The sequence below is a fragment of the Colius striatus genome, chromosome 4 (genome assembly GCF_028858725.1).
Source record: "Colius striatus isolate bColStr4 chromosome 4, bColStr4.1.hap1, whole genome shotgun sequence".
NCBI classification, from domain to species: Eukaryota; Metazoa; Chordata; class Aves; order Coliiformes; family Coliidae; genus Colius; species Colius striatus.
In genome coordinates, this window is record NC_084762.1 from 42,388,179 (window position 1) to 42,408,044 (window position 19,866).

Consider the following 19,866-nt stretch of genomic DNA (forward strand, 5'->3'; position numbering starts at 1 on the left):
AAATCTGTAAATATTTTTCTTATGAAGAAGCATCTTGACCATTTCTTAAAAAGGAATGACTTTTATGCATTTCTTGAACACTCCTATGAAAATAATTTGTATTATTTCTTTCTGGTTTTATAACAATTTTGTTTTAACTATAGTTTCCTATGCTACATAGCTTTTTGAGTTTCATACAGTGTTCCAAGTTTTAAACAATAGGTAGGTGTGATCAAACTCAAATGTGGTAACTGCAGTTGCCTTAAAAATGTAACTGTGTGGGAATTAAAGAGACTCCAGTTAAATGGATCTGCAAGAAATTTGATAAGGCAAGAATTGGAAAGGCGAGAAATTTTCCTGGGGCTTGACATTTGTTTATCTTCTTGTAGAAGGAAAAAACCCAACCAAACATTAAAATATGTGCTGTGACAAACACTAGATATTTTCAAGACTCCTATTGAGGTTAATTTTCCTCATAAATAAAGGGTTTAGGATGCACTCAGCTTCCATCAGATGATGAACATCTCTTATCTTCTTTTACAAACGCTTTTTGAAAAACTGCTTGCTTCTTGTGGGATGAATACTATTATTTTTGTTCTTAAGGTTTATAATAAGCACTAAACTGTGTACATGGTACTGCCCTACTGTATCATTGCTTGTATATAGGGAAAGGAAAACAATGTTCTTTGATAGATGCTTTGCTTCCTAAAGCCTGAGTTCTGTGTTATTGATAAAAAGCCTATCATTAAGCACAGTTACCTCAACAAATCTTCTCTATGTGAAATGTACAGAAATGAGGAGTATCGTGACCTTCTGCAAATCTCAGAAAGTCCAAAAGACAGAAGACCAGAAGACTACTGTATCTTCTCTGTTGGTCTTCTTTTTGAGAAATACCCTAAACCTGCAGTGTAGTTTCCTTGTGACATGAAAAGCTACACAAGTGTATAAATATGGTGATTTTTGTATTGTGTGTGAATACACTGCCTACCTTTCCTCTCCGAGAGCCTTACAGGACACTCCAGGATTTAGAACTTCTCTATCCTAAAGTCTTTCCTTCCCAACATCAGCTCCAGAGCTGTGATCCCCAGGAGGAAAAATTACCTTCACAATTTACCTTGATATTAGTAATTTAAATACTAGTGATTTCAGGAGACAATTTTAACTGTTAAATCAGTGCAGTCACCTAATACTCACTGTGGAAATCTAGACCTGTAGAAATCTTGGGTAGATGAAGCCCATAAATTATTTTAAGCTCATTCATTGAAGCTTTGGGTTAGTTTCACTGATAGATCAGGAAATAAAAAAAATAGATACATAAATTATTGTGTGCTGGAGTGAGTCCTTCCAGCTTCTCTATTACACACACACTCACACATGCACATGCACACACACACACACACACACACACACACACTCTCTCTCTCTCTCTCCCTTATGCCTTTCTTTTCGCAGAACAACCTTAACCACAAATTTTATATGCCACATTCAAATCTAGTTTTATCAAATCATCTCTCACTCATCACCATGGTATTTTTTTTTTTGCACCTTGTCATATCTGAGCATGATAGCAGTGAAGCAATTTTCCACTTCTTTTTGGAGAGCTTCTTTCATATAAATACTGTAAACAATTTGGCATCTCTTATAGCAGGATTTTAGTTTGTTACTAATGACAAAAGAAAAAGGGATTTAGGTTTGTTGAAAGTGGGGCCATTACTGCCCTCTGTATTAAAGTTCCCATTATTGGACTCTATTTTACTTTGCTTAAAACTGTACAAAATGAGATTTGGGCTAAATTTTACCTGCTGAAGTCTGTTTTGACCTGAATGTTCATGTTTGTTTTAACTTCCAAAATACCTCAGCCATTTTCACAGAGTTTAATGAAAAACGTGCTGTTGCAATGTAATATGTTTATGTTGTTGACTTTCAGAGGACTAATAGTTTGTCATTCTTTCATCAGTCATGATAGAAATTTTTTGCTTTAAGAGAAGTGATTACTAGTATATGGAAGACATTTTAAGCAATGTCAGAGTAGACAAGATTAAGGGAATTTACTGCAAGTACCAAAATAAGATAAAGTAGGTCAGCTTGCTTGAAAACTGGGTTCTGAGCAAATGAAGTAAGAAAACAGTTAGAAAAAGATTTAAAATGCAAATTGTGGGATAAGGAAATTTTTTGTGGTACTGTATAAAACAGGGAAGGGTAAAAGCAAAACAAACAGGAGTTTTTGTATGCTTAGCAATGTTAGCTGATAACATAATGCCCTATTGTCACAGGCATTACTGTTGATTTCTTTGTAGCCTCTAGTTTGTAGCGACCTCTCTGAAGGAATTTGAATAATAAACTTAGGAGGCTCCCAGTGATCTCTTTTAACTGTTTTTGTAATGATTTCTTTAAAAAAAATCTGTTGAGCCATGTTTGAATCAGAGGTTTGTAGTATTTTTTTGTGTTGTGACTGTGGTTTTGCTCTGAGAAAATCTGACCAAATTTTAACATTTAAAAAACTGTGACTTGCACAGTCTGAAACATAGCATTCTTCTACAATGAGGGACGGTCCTACTTGTTACCTACCTGATCTAGGCAGAGAGGAAGGACATGGCTTCAGGAATACTTCTATTAAAAGACTCTGATCCTATTTGGCATGTGAATAATGTATGTATCTATTGCTTACCACGTTTCTTTTAAGTCAGGGAAGCGTGCTTTATCTGTGCAACCTCAATTCATTTTCATATAAATATTCATCGTGATGCAGTCTTCAACTTCACACAAACAACTTCTCCAGACTAAGCTGTTTGTTTTGGGGACTCACTGCTCTTGATGTGAACAGCCAGCAGAGCTGTAAACGGAGTCTCATCTAGCTATAGAGACTTCTGGAACCTTCTGTATAATTGCACAAAATCTTTTCTTTTAGAAGAGATTTTTAGACTAGTGCTTTAATGCAAAAACTAAAGTAAAGCAAGAGAAAAGAAAACTGAGATGAGCCGATACATAAATGGAGATCATTATACAAACTTAACTTTCATTTTAATACCAAACAAATAATTATTTAAATTTCAACTGAAAAATCAGCCTAAACAATGTATTGAAGAATAGAATAGTAGGAAAATCTTATTTGGAAGGAAACTCTGGCTATCATAGTTAAAACATGTGTTTTGGAGACTAAGAAAACAAATAAAGAACATATAAGGAGGAATAGACAATAAAATTTGTTTAATAAAAGATTTTCTACAAAGCATTTTGTTTTCAGTGAGAACTGATAGAATTGTTAAAAGCAGAATATTCAATAAAAAATTAAGTGAGACTAAATCAGGATTAACAGTTTCTTCCAAGACTAACTGCTTAACAGGGCTGAAATAGCTTACACTAGAGAAACCAATGAAAATAGGAAACAATGAATCAATGCTTGTTGTAGAAATCAAGGAGAGAGGGCATGAAGGAATATTAAGAGAAGAGCAGCACTATAAAAATATGTAGAAATGATGTTTGTGTTAGGATAGAAGTACTGAAGTAGTTAGTTTTAACAGATGATGAGATCAATGTTCATGGGTTTTTATGACTAGCAAAATTAATTATTTCTTTTTACTGAGAAATCTGCTCAACAGTGGAAACCCCAGAGCAATTTTTATAACTGTTATAATAATTTCTTAGTCCTGTGTTTTCTAGATTCCCAGTACTAATTTAATTTAATTGATCTGTGCATTAACGTGGAAGTTTTCCCATTCCTTTTCCCCTATGTCTTACTCTTTTTCATTTCTTGATTCATTATCAAGGAAATAAAATTAGGCATGTGAATTCTCAGCAGCCTTCTCACACTTCTCAGTATTGGCACAGAAGAGAAGTTTGAATACCTTAAGACGCATGGCCTCTTATGCATTTCTCATTACTGGTGTGGGACTGTCCCTTTCAAGCAGCTTTATGCCAAATCCAAAATCTAGACTGATACAAGCCTTCCTTTCCTCACAGAATATAAACAGAGAGAATCATCTGCTTTCCTCCTCTTCTGCTTTTCACTACTTTTCAGCCTTCATTTATTTCTTTGAATAGAAATACCAGGCAACTTTCAAGAATACAAATATGTTTAAAGTCAAAGTACTACTAAAAATAGGCTGTAACTTGTCATACTGTCGTGTTAATCCTCTACACATGCCTGCTTGTTCCTCAGGACAACATATATTCCCATGCATTGCTTAGTTTCAGGTGACATTAGCATTAGAGTTCTATAGTTTCTCATAAGGGAGAAGTTTTCAGCCTTACAGAAGATCTCGCACAAATGAAATCCTGTAAGTGACAGGTGGTAGTAGTTGCTTTTCAGGCAGGTAAAATGAAGCCTTTAGTCTTTCAAGTTCTTGTTTTAAAGAGGTTCTACCAGATTATACAATGGAGATACAAAAAGGTTTAGTTAAAGATTTTTCTTAAATCTTCATGCTTATTATTAAATACTTCTATAACATAAAAGTGCTGTAGAATCTGTGAATACCAGTTTCTCTTGAACAGATGTCTGCTTATGGCTAAAGTTCATTAACACAAACTTACGTAGCCATTAAATAATATTTATTTTATATGCTAGTAGCAGAGATGCTGTGAAGATGTGAAAATATGCACAGACATTATTTTTTTAAGAATCTACAAAGGGACTTTATATTTAGAAAAGAGACAGAAAATGACAAAAATCCCAATTTACACATAAGCAGCTTCAGAGGAGCTTCAGAGGAGCATTTAAATTCCAATAGATAATAAATATTATCTGCATATCATTAAAAAACCCCTGTACCCATTTCTACCCTTAAAGGTGGTTTTTATACCTCAGTTTCACTCTGCTTTAACTGTCAGTGTCACTAATTTATATCTGATTTCACTTAAGTTATATTAAAAAGCAGTGCAGTGACAAACAGAGCTTCTTGACTGTAGCAATGGGCTTCTGCTTTCTGTATATTAGTTTCCCTCCAGTGGCTATTATCGGCAACTTCAGGTCCAACTTGAGACAGATTTAACGGAGCATTGATTAGGTTGGGTCTTACAGTAGTACATTGCAAAAAATTGTACTTTATTCATGCCTAAATGGCCTTAATGAAAGCTTTAAATTTATTTAAATGATAATGCAGAATTTGATCATTCTTCTCTTAAAGGGACATGTTTTGGTTCTTAGAGTGCCTAAATTTCAGCACTATTCTCTTATGCTACATTATGTGAGACATCAGACTAGCAACACCCTGAAAAGAGGATGTGCAGAGAGGAAAAAGTGGGTGAAAAGTGTGCTGCTTGCCTTATATGGGCAGTGGTCACCATTTTATTTCTTGCATTATGACTCTCGCAGCCATACTGTGCCATCACATATCTTTCTCTTCTTTAATAGCAGCAAATTGCAAAGAAACTAGAAAGTGTCTTAGACATTTTTAATTGTGAATGCTATAGCCAGAAAAGCAAACAATGGTCCACTCCCACCCTCTGCAATGTGCCAGAAAGTGGGAAGTGATTAGTTTCCCCTGATAGTGCTTAATAACTTCCTCTGATGTTACTGAAGGAATTGCATATATTACTTGATGTGGAATGTACTCACTCTGCCTGTAAGGCTCATTTATTTGTTTATTCATTATTATTAATTAATACAGGTTGAAAACATAAAGTTTTGATTACAACTAACTTTGGGGTTTTTGCCTTGGGGGAGTGGTAGCAAGGCAAAATCAGGCTGTTAAAAACACAGTGAGCAAAGTATGCACCATCTACTGCTTGGATTCTGTAAGCAGAGGTGGCTCCTAGGGCTTTTCTACCATGGCCAGACTTGTTTGACACTTCTTCATGGCTATGCTTGTGCATTAGGGTGAGATCTGAAGTTCAAAAAAGTTTGTAGCTATTCAGTGGTGCATGTAGTGCCACCATGAAGGGGCCAGAGGAGATCTTGGAACAGGGTCTCATATTTGTGATAGACTTCTTTTTGTAGCTGGAGACATTATGTGCTCACTGAACGCTGTAGTCAACAATTTTGATTAAAATTATGTTGATCTCTTTTGGAACTGGAAACTATTGGCACTAGGAGTTTTAGGAGTGCTAATGTCGGAAAAGTGCTCTAATTCACTCTTTTCTGCCTTCTGGGAAAACCAGCTGGCTGTAGCCTCCAGCGGAGGTAGTCAGAGCTTTTTGCCTTCTTTCTCCAGAGTCTGGTGATGCTTCTCCTGGTGGGAAGAGAGCAGCTGATACCACTTCTATAATAAATCATATATTCCAGATCTGTAAGAGAGACTCAATAAGAAAGAAGGCCTTCTCTTTTTCCATTTCTTATCTGGTATAATTCCTTTACGATCTTTTTCTGCAGAGAATGGTACCTTTAAAGAAGACGAGATATATGCAAGCTATCAGTACAGAGAAACTAATTGTCAAAAAGTCCTGCTCAGTTGGGTATTGTATACTGAAGGAAGGAGGAAACTATCAGAGTCTTTGGCTCCAGATGATTACTCCAAAACGTAGGGCCAAAGGAAGAGGCAAGAAAATAATATGTGGAAAGTGAAAGTGCCCTGGAAAGTTGTATGAGTACAGTGGTTGGGGAGGCTCGAATAGATGTGAAGACTTTGAAAGCCTGAAAACTGGTATTGGATGTGTAGGTATCAAGACTAAATTTACATCACTCACCATGAACTTGCAGTGCTATCATACATTAGTTGGATATGTTTCCATAGTGAGAATTAGGAGAAATCTCAAAATCAGAATAGAAAAAAAATCCTGTTTCTTTTAAAAGTTGTTTGTACTGTGTTATTGTAAAGCTTTTTGGATGTAATTTGAATCCCGATTGTCAAAGCCAGAATCTTCCATCACACTGTTTTATGTGTGATTTTTGGTAGGAAAGAAAAATCTCTAAAATTGGATCACTCTGACAGTAACCACTTATATACTGTTAGTAGTAATTTCTTCTACTAAATAATACCAACTTAGGGAAAAGCCTTTGTAAAATGAAGAAGATAGGACTATACATGTGCATTTTTCTCCAGTGAGATGGTGACTAAGTCCAGCTCACAGTGCAAGCTGTGAATGGTGAGGAAAGACATTTCTTTTGGAGGGTGCTATGTTCCTAGTTGAAATCTCTAAATATTTTTCTTAGTAGGAGATAATCTTCTGTCTGAGGCAATTAATCCTTTTTCTCTAAAAACTGTCTTTGTGTTTCTTATTTCTTTTGATGCATATAAATTTAGATTACAGAATGAACGTGGCATCTGTGAGATATTTTCAATAACATCTACAGAATGTCCCCACACTTTTCTCTCATTTTGATCTTGTACCTCATGTAGCCTTCTACACAACATACAGTTGGCCAGGTGCCCACCATGCCGCTCTATCACCCCCCTCAGCAATCCAGGGAAGGGAGAAAAATAAAGTGTGAGTCTCGTAGGTTGAGATAAAAGCAGTTTAATTAAGAAACAGCAAAACAAATAAAGCTGTTACTCTCTACTTCCCATCAGCAGCGATATCTGGCCACCTCCCGAGAAGCAGGGCTTTGGTACGTGTAACAGTTGCTTTGGAAGGCCAAAATGGATCACGCTTATCACGCTTCCCCCTTCCTGCTCCTCTCCCTGAGTTTATGTTGTTGAGCTGATGTCATATGGTGTGGAAGATCTCCTTGGTCAGTCTGGGTCAGCTCTCCTGGCTGTGTCCCCTCCCAGCCGCAGCTACTGGTAAAGGTGGGGGAAGAAATGCTGGAGGAACAGCCTTGATGCTGCACAAGCCAAAACATTGATGTGCCGTCAGTACATTTTTTTAGCTACCAACAGAAGGCATAGCACTACAAGAGCTGCTGTGGAAAATCACCACCACCCCAGACCCAATACAAGACTTCCAGGGAAACCTCAGGTAGACAGCAGAATAGAGAGGACACCTAAACATATGAAATACAGAGAAAGCTTGTGAGTGGTGAGAGAACCTTTTTAAAAAAACTCAAACCAAATAAACCATCATCTCTATCTCCTTAGACACAATCTGTAATTTTGTGACTGGAGCCTCTGATAAATGAAACTCCACCATCAACAACTACCAGAGTAGCGGACACAAGAAGTTTCTTCTTACGTTCTTCTTATGTTTAAGTTGTTGTTTTGTTTTGTTTTGATTTGATTTTTTTGTTGCAGAGGCCAAGGCTGCCAAAGGGAGCTATAACATGTACCTTACTGTGTCAGTGAGTCAGTGAAGTGTCTTTGCAGCCTTTGATCACTGCTTAGAACTGAATCTTTTCTTTGGGTGTTCATTGTGCAACCACGCCACAGATGTGAGTGTACCAAGTCACAAACAACAGCCTATGGGATGCTAACTACTCCTGGAGTGATTAGGAACCTCTGGGACTGCTTTTGGTCATTCCTGTACTTGAATAGGAAACAAGCTCTGTGTTCTCTGGGCTGTCTTTGACCAGCTTCAAGGAAAATAATTATAGCTCATGATTTATGCAAAGCATCTGGGGAGAGTTTCAACTAACAGTGGAAAACCTACTAAGAACAAACGTCATTTTGTATGCAGCATATCTGCAGTAAAAGTGTCTGTGTATGGCACCTATTACACTATGAAGATTTTAGTTTTGGTTTCCAGTTATTACTCTCATACATTTAGCACACAGTAAAATGGAAAGATGAATAGTGCTCACTTGTGCCTTGTTTTTTTTTGTGGTGTGTGGCAAACTTAGCTCAGCTATTTAGACATTATCAGGATACAGTACCATAACTTTTACAATGACACTAAAGAATGGATGGTTTTGAAATATGTAACTTAGAAAAGCTTAAAATGTAAAAACTGACAACCTTAATAAAAAAGTAATATTAATATTTATTTCATTTAATGGAATAATTATATCATTATACATGATGACATATAACGTTGCAAAATAATGATAGCAATCATTAGTACTGACATTTGATATCTTGATATTTATTAACTGAAGTAATAAGAATTTGAATATTATAAAACTTCAAATATTTAATCTAACTTGATGCTACATTTTATTTCTTCTTATTATACTGTGTAAGAAACAAACCTTAATCCAGGATTTGATTTCCTCAGTTTAAAAAAGATGTGCAAGGATGAGGCACACTATCATACACTGCACTGCAAAAGGGAGCAGAGTCAGATAGCTGCAGGTTTTCAAACCTTATGCATGCTAGTGAATTGCTCAAAGCTAGTACCAGAAAAAATGTTTATTTATATTTTAGAGAGGAAATGTAAAAAACCGACTCCCTCTTGCGCTTTGGCACTCTGCCTGTCTCAGCAATGAAGGAGCAGCAGGCACCCTGCAGTCTTCCTGGAGCAGCAGCAGGGCTTCAAAGTGAGGGGTGCAATCCTACATGGAGAAGACCTGCTGGGATTTTGCTGGGGCTTGTTTTAGTCTTGCTCTCTCCTCTCCTTATCCCAGCCAGAATGGGAGTTTTGTGTCAGAGAGACACCAGCTACTTGTGCAGGTCTGTCCACCTCAGCTCTTGAGATGATACGGTGCAGCACTTTGTCAGAGGATGAAACCTAGATATTGTATCATAACACAATATGCCATATAATAGCATCTTATCTTAGTAATCAAGCTGTTACTGCAATGAAAGAACAGGGTTAAGTGTGCACGTCGTTACCCCAGTTGCTTCTTAATTGACTGAAAGAATCAATTTCCATTTGTCACATGCATTTGTTCTTTACAACTCATTGATTACCTCATGCACAGCATTTTGATCTGTTTCTGTTTTAAAATGACATATTTTACTTGCTGCTCTGTAGCTTCAGCAATATGGTTATTTACAAGTAATGTAACTGATACTCTGATCTACACCCAGGACTAAGAATAGAGCTTATACAACCCTGTGCTTTTTAAACTCAGTGCTCTATGCTGCATTCAGGTAGTGTGTGTACCTTTTCAGGATGTTGCTATTTTGTCACTCTCTCATATGATGTGTTAAAAAAATAGCAATTATGCCAAAGCAAGCTACATAAGACCTAGCAAGGAAATGTTCAGGCTGACTGAATACAGAATTTACTAGATACGTGAGCGAAATTTAAAATCCGCATTTAATATTAGGTGATTTGCTGATTTTTTTTTTTTTTTTTTTTTTTTTTTTTTTTTTTTTTTGTTATGGATTAGCCAATTTAGCTTGAGTTTCATTTCATGCTCACATAAATCCAACACTGACCGATGATGACAGTCTTCTGCATGTGCCAGAAACAAAGCTGTGAGAATGTTTTGGTATTGCCTATGTGATTTAAAAGTAGTCTTTGACTTCCAGTTCCACCATTGGCCTTTAGAGACTTCAGCAACATGATAGAGGATGTAAGGAGCAAAAGAGTGGGAAACTGAGGGAATAAGGGGAAAGCGGACTGGGAGCAACTGAGGAGATGTGTTTAGATCTGTTGTTCCTAGGGCTATATCTCAGGGAACAAAATTGAACTGTACTCCCAGACAAAAGTCATCATGTACTTATTGACTGGATCAACTTTATCCATCCAAATTGTCAATATTAATATGCTGTGGATGCTACATGTATTTGAGATTGCCCAATATAGATAAGGAAAAGGAAAGAAGGTATCAGTACATGTGCAGTAAAAGAACATTCAACCCTTTCTTTTTATGGATTTAGGGAAAATATTTGTTATTGGTCTCTAGGTAAGTTACTAGATTTTGAGTTATGAAAGTGACCACAAGCTAACTTTATGGCATATTTTTAATGCATATGAGAAAGCACCATGAATGTCCCAGTTTTTAGAGGTTCTATAATAATTCATATTTCTCCCATGTATTACAATTATAAAATGGTGTCTAATTCTGTATCTAGGTTTGATCTGATGCTCCAGGTGCAAAACATTTTAATCCTAGTTTTCCTGATTACACGGATGAAAATATGTAAGTGACTACACAAACTGAAATGATCAGAGATATGGAAGTTTTAAAACAAATGAGATCAGGACTGGAGAAACCTACTGTTGCTAGCCAGATTAAAACCCACACAAGTAGGATGATCAAACATTAATAAAACCAACAACATTTAGTTGATGACTACATCAGCTGCCTCTTAGAAGAAAGCCAATGATTTTCGTTGGGTCATTGAATTTTTCTCTTTTGTAACTTGCCTCTGCAGTCTAATTAATCAAGAGAAACCTTAGTTTTGTTTTTGTTTTTTTATTCCCAATGTTAGAAGAGATAGTATGTCTCTCAGGAAGTTTGCAGACAGGTTTTCTGACATTTGTAGAAAGAAAGTGGAAAAAAAGTGGTCTGGAAGATTGAATTATTGTTGTTATTCTGATTGCACCAACATATTTTTTATTATTTAAAAATATTCATTGGGGTTTTTTGTTTGTTTGTTTATTTGTTTCTTTTTTTTTTTAATGTTACTTGGTATTTGGGACTTTCAATCCAGTGTGATTTTATGTGGTACATCCAAAGAGGCAAGACATCAAGATTTTTTTTGTAAATGATAGAATAGCTTTAGCTATCATTCATTTAGCTATCAATATGAAAATATTACTTCCAGAATAGCCAACTCTTTCTGTTAGTGCTGTGAAATCTCAAAAAGCTTCATGAGTAGTTTTCTTTTCACATTCAAATAGCACCTTCGTGGATTCCCTTTGTTGTTTCTCTAATAGCATTACATAGGTCATTTACTAGTAGACTTTAGAGATATGTAGAAAAATGGAGGGAGAGAGAAGCCATTTTCTGTGCAATTAGTCTCTGAAAATGAATAAATATTTACGAGGATGAAAAGTTATTTTAAAATTTCTGAATGGGAAATTAACGGAATTGTAAACAAGAAATAAAAAAAATAACTACTTCAAGTATTTGTTAGCAACACAATACAACAAAAAAGCGGTTATTCACTTTCCTATGTTGATAAGCCAAAAGCCTCCGAAAATTGTAAAGTTACATGTCCCGACTCCTTTGTAACAGCAGAGGGCGATATTGCCCTTAGAAAGAGATTTTTTTCTATTGCTTGTCTGACCAAATGACTTAACTAATGCTAGAAGGAACACCGAGTGCCTGGAAAACAAAGAATTGCTGTTTCATAAAGCTTCGTCATAGACGGAGCGACTTTTCATCAATTTACCTTACTAAAGTTGTGAGACTATTAAATGGTATATAACGAATTTTTGATTTTGATTCCAACCAAGAGCAAGTTATTATTTTCTATACAAATATCATAGGTTTTAAAAACTTCACAATCATATTAGAAATATGAAGTAATCTAGGAAGAGATTTTTGAGCTTTATAGGAGCTATTGGGTGACACTTTTTACACATTATAATATATGATTTCCATTTCAATCTAGGATTCAATGTTATATAAACTTTTCCTCCCTGATTACTAGTGTTCCTGTTAAGAAACAAACAAACCAACCAATATTTTTTTAAATTTCTTTCCCCCCCCCCCCCCCCCCACTATTACATTTGTATATCAGACATTTATACCAACTCACTACAACCATTTAACATACCAGAATCATAGAATGGTAGGATTGGAAGGGACCTTTAGAGATCATCTATGCCCTGTATTTGATTAGATTGAAAAACTACCATGCCAGTTCTCAAGAAATATGTTTCCATGATGTAGACAGACTCATATCAACATAATACTACCAAACTGACAGAAAACAGCTGTAATAAAGTAAAATAAATAACAAAAAAAAAAAGTAAAAAGAAATAAACCATAATTGTATATAAACAGAAGAAATAAAGAATAAAAGTAAATAACAGAGAGAAAGTGTTTCATATACTTGTTTTACACTAAAAAAATATGAGAAGTCAGAGCTATCTAAACACTACTGAGATGAATAGACAAAAATATTTTTTCCTTATTACTTAATGTATGTTAAACTAAGAATGCTATGCCAAAGAGGTGCAAATTGTTAAAAGAAAGGTTTATTTGTGAGTAGAAATAAGTTTAATGATGTAATTATAATTAAAAAAATGGAAGTATGCCCTTTACTTCAGCTATCAGAATTTTTAGTCTAATTCTATTCTGAAAAACATGTAAAAAATTCACCACTGTGAAAATAATGACTACTGCAAATGAGTAGTTAATGAAATTGTTTTCTGTAATGAAAAGATGATATCCTCCACATGTAATAGAAAAGATAGATTCAATGATCTAATTTCTAGATTAATTTGACATATTCATATATACTTTCTAAAACCAAAGAGAGAGGGATAGTCGTTGTATCATTGGGAACATTACATACTGTTTCAAAATAAAAATATTTTGTTTTTCTTAATTTGTTTTCCTTAAATTTTAATAATTGATGTATTTGTAAGCATCAGTAGCTCAGTTTTACAACTACCTGCTCTGTGCCACTGATTCTCAGACCAAAGAAAAGGGAGAGGAGGGAGAAACAATGGTGCCTTCCTCTAGTTTTTGTCATACTAACTCAACATAAAAGTTGCTAGAAAACAATTCTCTTGAGAGAGGAGATGATACAAAAAAATCAGTGAGATAGTGCATAAGTATGAGGAATCAAAAGGTAACTAATTCCAAGAGAAATCCCCAGTGGTGTGTAGAGAGGGTAAAGGAGGTTGCCACTTCTCCTGCAGAGCAAAGGAAGCTTGGGAAGAGGGAGCACAGAGGGGTCAGCATTAGGAAGGGCTGCTAGAGAAGCAAGAAGAAAGAAAGGAACAAGCAGAATCACAGGAAATGGAAAACTGAGCTTATCTGATTGAGTTTTTTATTGTTAAACTGCAATGTTGACAGTGGGATCTGGATATTCTCTCAATGTGGTATCCTGTTGAGATCCTCTTGTGGTATGATATTATGAGGACAGGGAATGAACCATCTGTGATTTTTGTCATTTACTGTGAGCAGAAAACCCAGTCGTTGGCTTGATATGTTTAAAATCTTCTGTTTAATGGTACTACTGTAAAAAGAACACAGAATGTACCAAGGTGAAGAGAAATCACCACAAGGCATCGTAATCCTCTTCCCTAGAAAACTATAAACTTTTTTTTTTTAGTTCTCAAGGTTGCTGCCTGCTCCTTTCCCTTGAAGAAAGGGCTGCCACCTCAGCTCTTGGGAAGTTCTGGAAGGGTGATTCACGTGGCAGCCAGCTCACTTCCCTCTGATCCTGACACAACTCTGCAGTGAGCAGCATGCTGCCATGAGAGGTGCTATGTGTCAGAAGATGTATTAAACCAAGGTCTCACAACCTGTGCTGAACAATTCCATGACTCTTTTCATGGCATTGGGTGTTAATTCTGTAAACTGGCCAAATACGTATTTGAATAATTGTGCTCTGACTTCTGCAGAACAAGTTCCAGGTAGTTTCACTTGGAAAATATTTTTCTGCTTTGTTTTATTAAACTGTGGTTTCTAAAACAGCCTTGTAAAAGGTAATTGTACAAAATCTGTTCTAGCTGGATTCCATTCACATTTCAATGATGGCTAAATGACCAGTTTCAGCTCTCTTTTATAACATTATCGAAATACTTTTGATGACATCTTATTGAACTCTAGTTTTCCTTATGCTCCTCAAATGTGTCATATCAGAAATTCCTAAATTATGATTTATGGGCAATATGGAATTCATCAAAATCAGAACTAGAAAATGCAATTAACATTAAAAGTGCATTCAAATATATAATATTTCAGATAACTGAGGATAAGTCAATATATATGTTATAAAATTAATATACCACAAAACACAAGAGAATCCAGTGGAAATTTTGTGGGAGCAGAGCCTTCAGAACTCAACCTCTTTTTATTATTTTTCACAGCATTGTCAAGATGTTTTGCACTTTTCATAAAAAACAAAATAAAACATGTCTTTGTCTCTTGGAACTAACCCGTTTTTAACATGACCACTATTATGTGTCAAGATATGCCTGAAATAAGTTATAGTAATTTCTAGAAACAAAATACTACCTACACCATAAGGATTTTCTAGTTTTAAAATGATTTGCAAATGGTATTCACATATTCTTTGAAGGAAGATAACATTTTAAAAAGATGTGTGTAATAGAGTAAGGTTAAGTCTGCAGTGTCTTTTGATAGTGTACTTAAGATCAAGAACAAGGCTTATAGCAAACTAATCTTCAGTTTATCAGTACTGTTTATCTATTGAGGTATCTCTTAGCAAACAGGCTAATTCACTTAGGGAACAAACCTCCAGCACATCTGCACTTTGCTTGGGCTGGGTTACTTGCAGTCTATATGGGCTCTGGCTTTCCGTGCCTGGTGGCTTTGTCTGAGAGCACTAGAAGGCTGACGTCAGGTATGCAGGCGATCCAGCACTGTTTCTTGAAGGGCCGTAATGTTGTCTTCAGGAAGGGAAAGTAGACACACTGTGAGCAGATTGAACCAGGCTGGCTACAGGGCAAACAAGAACTTGGATGCAGGGTTTGGGGAATACTGCTTTTTAGTTCCCTCCTGTCAGCTACCAGAGCAAGTACAGTGTAGATGTAGACTGTGAAGTTACAAGGCAGCTTTCACAAGAACTAGGACTTTTGCCCACACTTTGAAGATTTTTCTCACTGCACCATAGAAGCCTCTTTGGAAGTGATGCTTTTAATCCTGTTTGTATTTCCACTTGTCATTCTCTTAAACATTGAAAAATGCACAGCATTTTCTTGTTGATGTGATAGTGGTTTGACTTTCTAATAAATAGATAGTTACAGTGAGCTCAGAAGGCATTGTCTAGTCTGGCTTTTCACTTGCTACAGCTTCTGGGAATTTGATCATAGCTTTTTTTGTAATCTTCCCAAAAAATGATGAGGCCACTTCCTCAGTCCCATAAACTTGAACTTTTAGAAGCTGGGTGAGCCTCAGAAAATCTAATTAAAAAAATCACTTCATGTTGCCCTTTAAAAATGTAATTTTAGCCATTGTATGGTCTATACCTGCATATATCTGCTAATGAACTCCTGAACTATATTTTGGCAATATGTATATGCTTTCATCTTAGAGGTTAGCTTCCCCAACTGAAGTAATTAGTAAAATAGTAAAGCTGAATTTTTGCTTTAAAAAAATATTACTTTTGCTTAAAAACATATATGGAACAAAATTACATCAGGGTCTTAATGCTTAACAAAGAAAAAAAGAAGAAAGCCATTAAATCAAGAAGAATTTAAAGAAATTAGTTTAAATGTGAAGCCTAATTAATTGGCAGAATTTTTCAGAAACACAAGACAGCCATAAATATATTTTCTAAATGTAGGCCATTATTTTGCATATTTAAATACAAGAATTCCCTTTAGCAGGAAAATTTCAAACTGATACTCAGGTCTACTATGCCTACCTGTCAGGGACTCTTCTGTTTTGAAGCATAGCAACTCCAATTTTGGAGGCAGCAGTCCTCCCTCACGAATGGAGGTAATGTCTGAGCACCAGCCTGGGCCATAGCAGTTGTGGGGAGTATAGGCAGGAGTCACATAGGATAAGTAACATCTGGGATTTCTGTTGTCATGTGAAAGTGAATAGGGATGTAGCTCCTGTTTGCAACTTAAATTCCTAAGCATAAGTATCCCATGCTTATGAACTTGTCTTCAAAATCGTGTAAACCTTGTATTTTTCTCACCCTATAACTTCACCTGTGTAACACACTCTGAGACTGTGACTTTTTGTGAAAAACAAAGGCCTTCCATTTGAGGGCCATTATTGAGCCCTTGTCTCTTGTTTTTGTCTTGTCAATACAATATGCTATACTCAGGAGAAGGTGCATTACCACCCAAAACTTTCCCTCCTTTCACAGCCTGTTGAAAACAACATTTGCCAAGCAAGATTTTGTGGGCAGCAATGTCACAATCATGGGTTAAAAGGCTAAGAAATAAACTTTATATTATTTCTTTTTAGCTTATTGTGCATGCACGGCACAGGTGGCCTGCAGATGTGTAGTAAAGCTGATCCTCCAGTGACATATTAGACTTAGTGTTCATGCTCAGGCTGTGTGAGTGCAGTTAAGTCCAGTGCTTCCAAGAGAATGCACAGTGAGCAGTTATGTTGTAACCCTGAGGTTTCCTGAACAAATTACACTTAAGGAGTCTGTGCAGCGTAACCCCAGGCAAGCCAAAATGTTCAGTAACAGGTAGGAGTTACTGGGCTTACCCACTGATCTGATTAGGCTATGATATGTAAGGAAGTCCTTGACAAATGTAGAAAACATGGAGAAACTCCTAGATTTTTCCTGAATTTATGAGGTCCCATCCAAGAAAATGAAACAAGAAAATCCCCTGCAGAGACTACATATAGTCATCTTGGTTCTCCTAGTAATCCTCCCTAGTTATTTGTTTCAAAATAAGAAAAGAAAGGAACATGAACTCACTTGTTATGTCATGTGTTGTACTTTTGGAAGGAGCTTTGCTGTAACTGTCATAGCACAAGTCTACTAAGCAAATGGTTTCAATGTTGCATTAAGTGTGTATGTATTAATGAGGATATAAGACAACATTGAAAATTCTAATATGAAACGGGAGGAGAGGATGTGTGGAAGATTGTATTTTTGTTTCTGATGCATTCATACCTCCATTGTTGCCTGCTGTTTTGGGAGCTCTGAATCTTGCAAAGCCATCACAGTTTGCATGTACTTTAGTTTTAAACAAAGCTACTTCCCAGCAGCTGAGAGAAGGAAGAAGGTCCTTTCCTTCAAATTCTATTTTAGGATGTACTTCTTCCATCAGCAGTCTTTATCTGTTTCTGCACTTCCTTCCTCAGCTGCAGCTGTCTTGAAATAAGATTTTAATTAAGTTGCGATTTGAAAAGTACCAAAGGACCCCCTTTGTTTACTACCAAGGCATGTGTGAATTTGTATGCTGACGGAGTTTTATGCAATGGCGCAAAAGGGTGTCCCACGAGCAGATTATGAATTTCATTTCCTCCCTCTTTCTTTGCCACTAACTGATATGTCACATGTAAAATATACTCGTGCTGAATTATTTGGCATTTGTATTGCAGTTGAACCAAGGGTCATTGACCAGATCAAGGCTCACTAGTCAAGTACAAAGATGCAATGAAAGATAGTTATGTCTTCAAAAAGTATGTATGTACAATAAAATAACCTGAAGTTGCTCCCAAAGAGACATTGTAACTTGTTGTTTTAGAAAATTGACTTGGTTGGATTCTTGAAGCACTCAAGCGTGTTATGAATGCTTAATGTATAACTTACTATAGCTCTGTTATGTGAGAATTCCTTCTCCTCTCTCTGTACCCAGTGGGACAATGTTATGTAGCACTGAGTTGAAATAGCTTCAAACTGTTGGTTGGACTGGTCACTGGTCTTCTTTCCTGCCTTTTTGAGCTTATTATCTTTAAATCAATTGCTGCCACCAGAGAAGTGGGACTTGGCAGTGCTGAAGTGTGCTGTGCTAATTGAAATTTGCCAGCCTGATATAGATAGGAGCATGACAAACTGGCTGAGCAAACACAAGTGCTCTGCTTGCATGTCAGAAGCCAATATCCACTAGACACAAACCCATTAAGTTGGTTAGGAAATACTGTCAAACCGAATAGTTTCTGGATTTACTTTAAGCCTAATTGCTTTAACACTGTCCATGGAATCTTTTGCAGTCTACTGAGATTGTCTCAAACTAGTTGAAGAGGAAGTTTTAACCACATTTCTTTAATTTCTTTTACTTTTTAGGCTAACATTTGCAAATGTGCTTTTGGAATCTTCACACATACACTTGGGAGATCATGTTTCCTAGGAAAATCTTCAGGGTCAAATGAATTTTCCATATGGGGATTCTAGCCCCTACAACCCTCCCAAGATATAAGAACTATCAAGCTAAAGAGACTGTGTACATTTGAAATAATATTTTTCACACTTAAGTGGTGATCAAGTGCTAGTAATAAAGGTGATATATCTGGAAATGTGGCAAGAATAAACAATTTGTGAGATTTGTGGAAACCAGCCTTCAGTTGCTGGTTCAAAACTTTCTCTTATGCTCTATCACAGAAGTGGCACAGTTTACTTTCAATATTATGTTAATAGCTAAAACGACAACAATGTGTACTCTTTTCCAGTCTTAAAGGCAGGTACACTCCGGTCCAAGGAAGTACTTTTGTCTCTACTTAGCTTTCCTGAATTTTGGTGTGGTGTCCTGAGAATGGTGAGACAGACAGAAAGATGGGCAGAAAGACCTCCCATTTCAATCCTTAGATCCTTGTAGTGCCAGCTGTGTATCAAACATACATTTATGTGCTCTAGACAACCTCTGATCTACTTGCCTGGACTCTTTGCAGATAAGAGCAAGGAATCATAGTTTTGAAGGGGGAAATTGTCTTATACCAACACTCAAACTGACAGGATAAATGTTATTCAAGAATATCCTATTTCTCTTCATTGATGATAAAACTAGACAAATAGCTGAGAAGGAAGCATTTATGCTACAGAGGTTTAAAATTAGGTACAATGAAATCTTGTTCTAGGAATTGCAATAGTTTTATAGCAATAAACATGCTACCAATGACCTTTCCTCGCAAACATATAAACATTATCAGGACAGGGACTGGAAAAATATAATTTAGACATAAGTTTTGGTAGTGACCCTAACAGAATTTCTTTTTACTTTTTCCGCATTTGTCTTACCAGAAAATTTCTGAAAAAGTAATTATTTTGATGAAAGGGACTCACTAGTCTTTATTTTAAAGATTTTAATGGATGGTTGTTATCTATATTCTCTTGAACAAAATTGTTTTCTATCAGAATATCTACCTCTTGTATCCTTCTCACCACCTTTGTCTTTATTGTCAAACAGCAGTTTTCTGCACTAAAGTAAGTAGACACTTTTTACAGTTCCTGTTCTTGTATACTGTAGTCCCTGTTTTCTCTAATGATCCTTTCTGTACTCAAACCACTATCCTGAGGTTGGATAATAAGTGGATCCAGTGTATTTTTGTGTATTGTTTGGTTGTTTTGGTTGTTTGGTTGGCCTAGAGATCTTATTTAGTAACACAAATGGTTGTTGTTATTTACT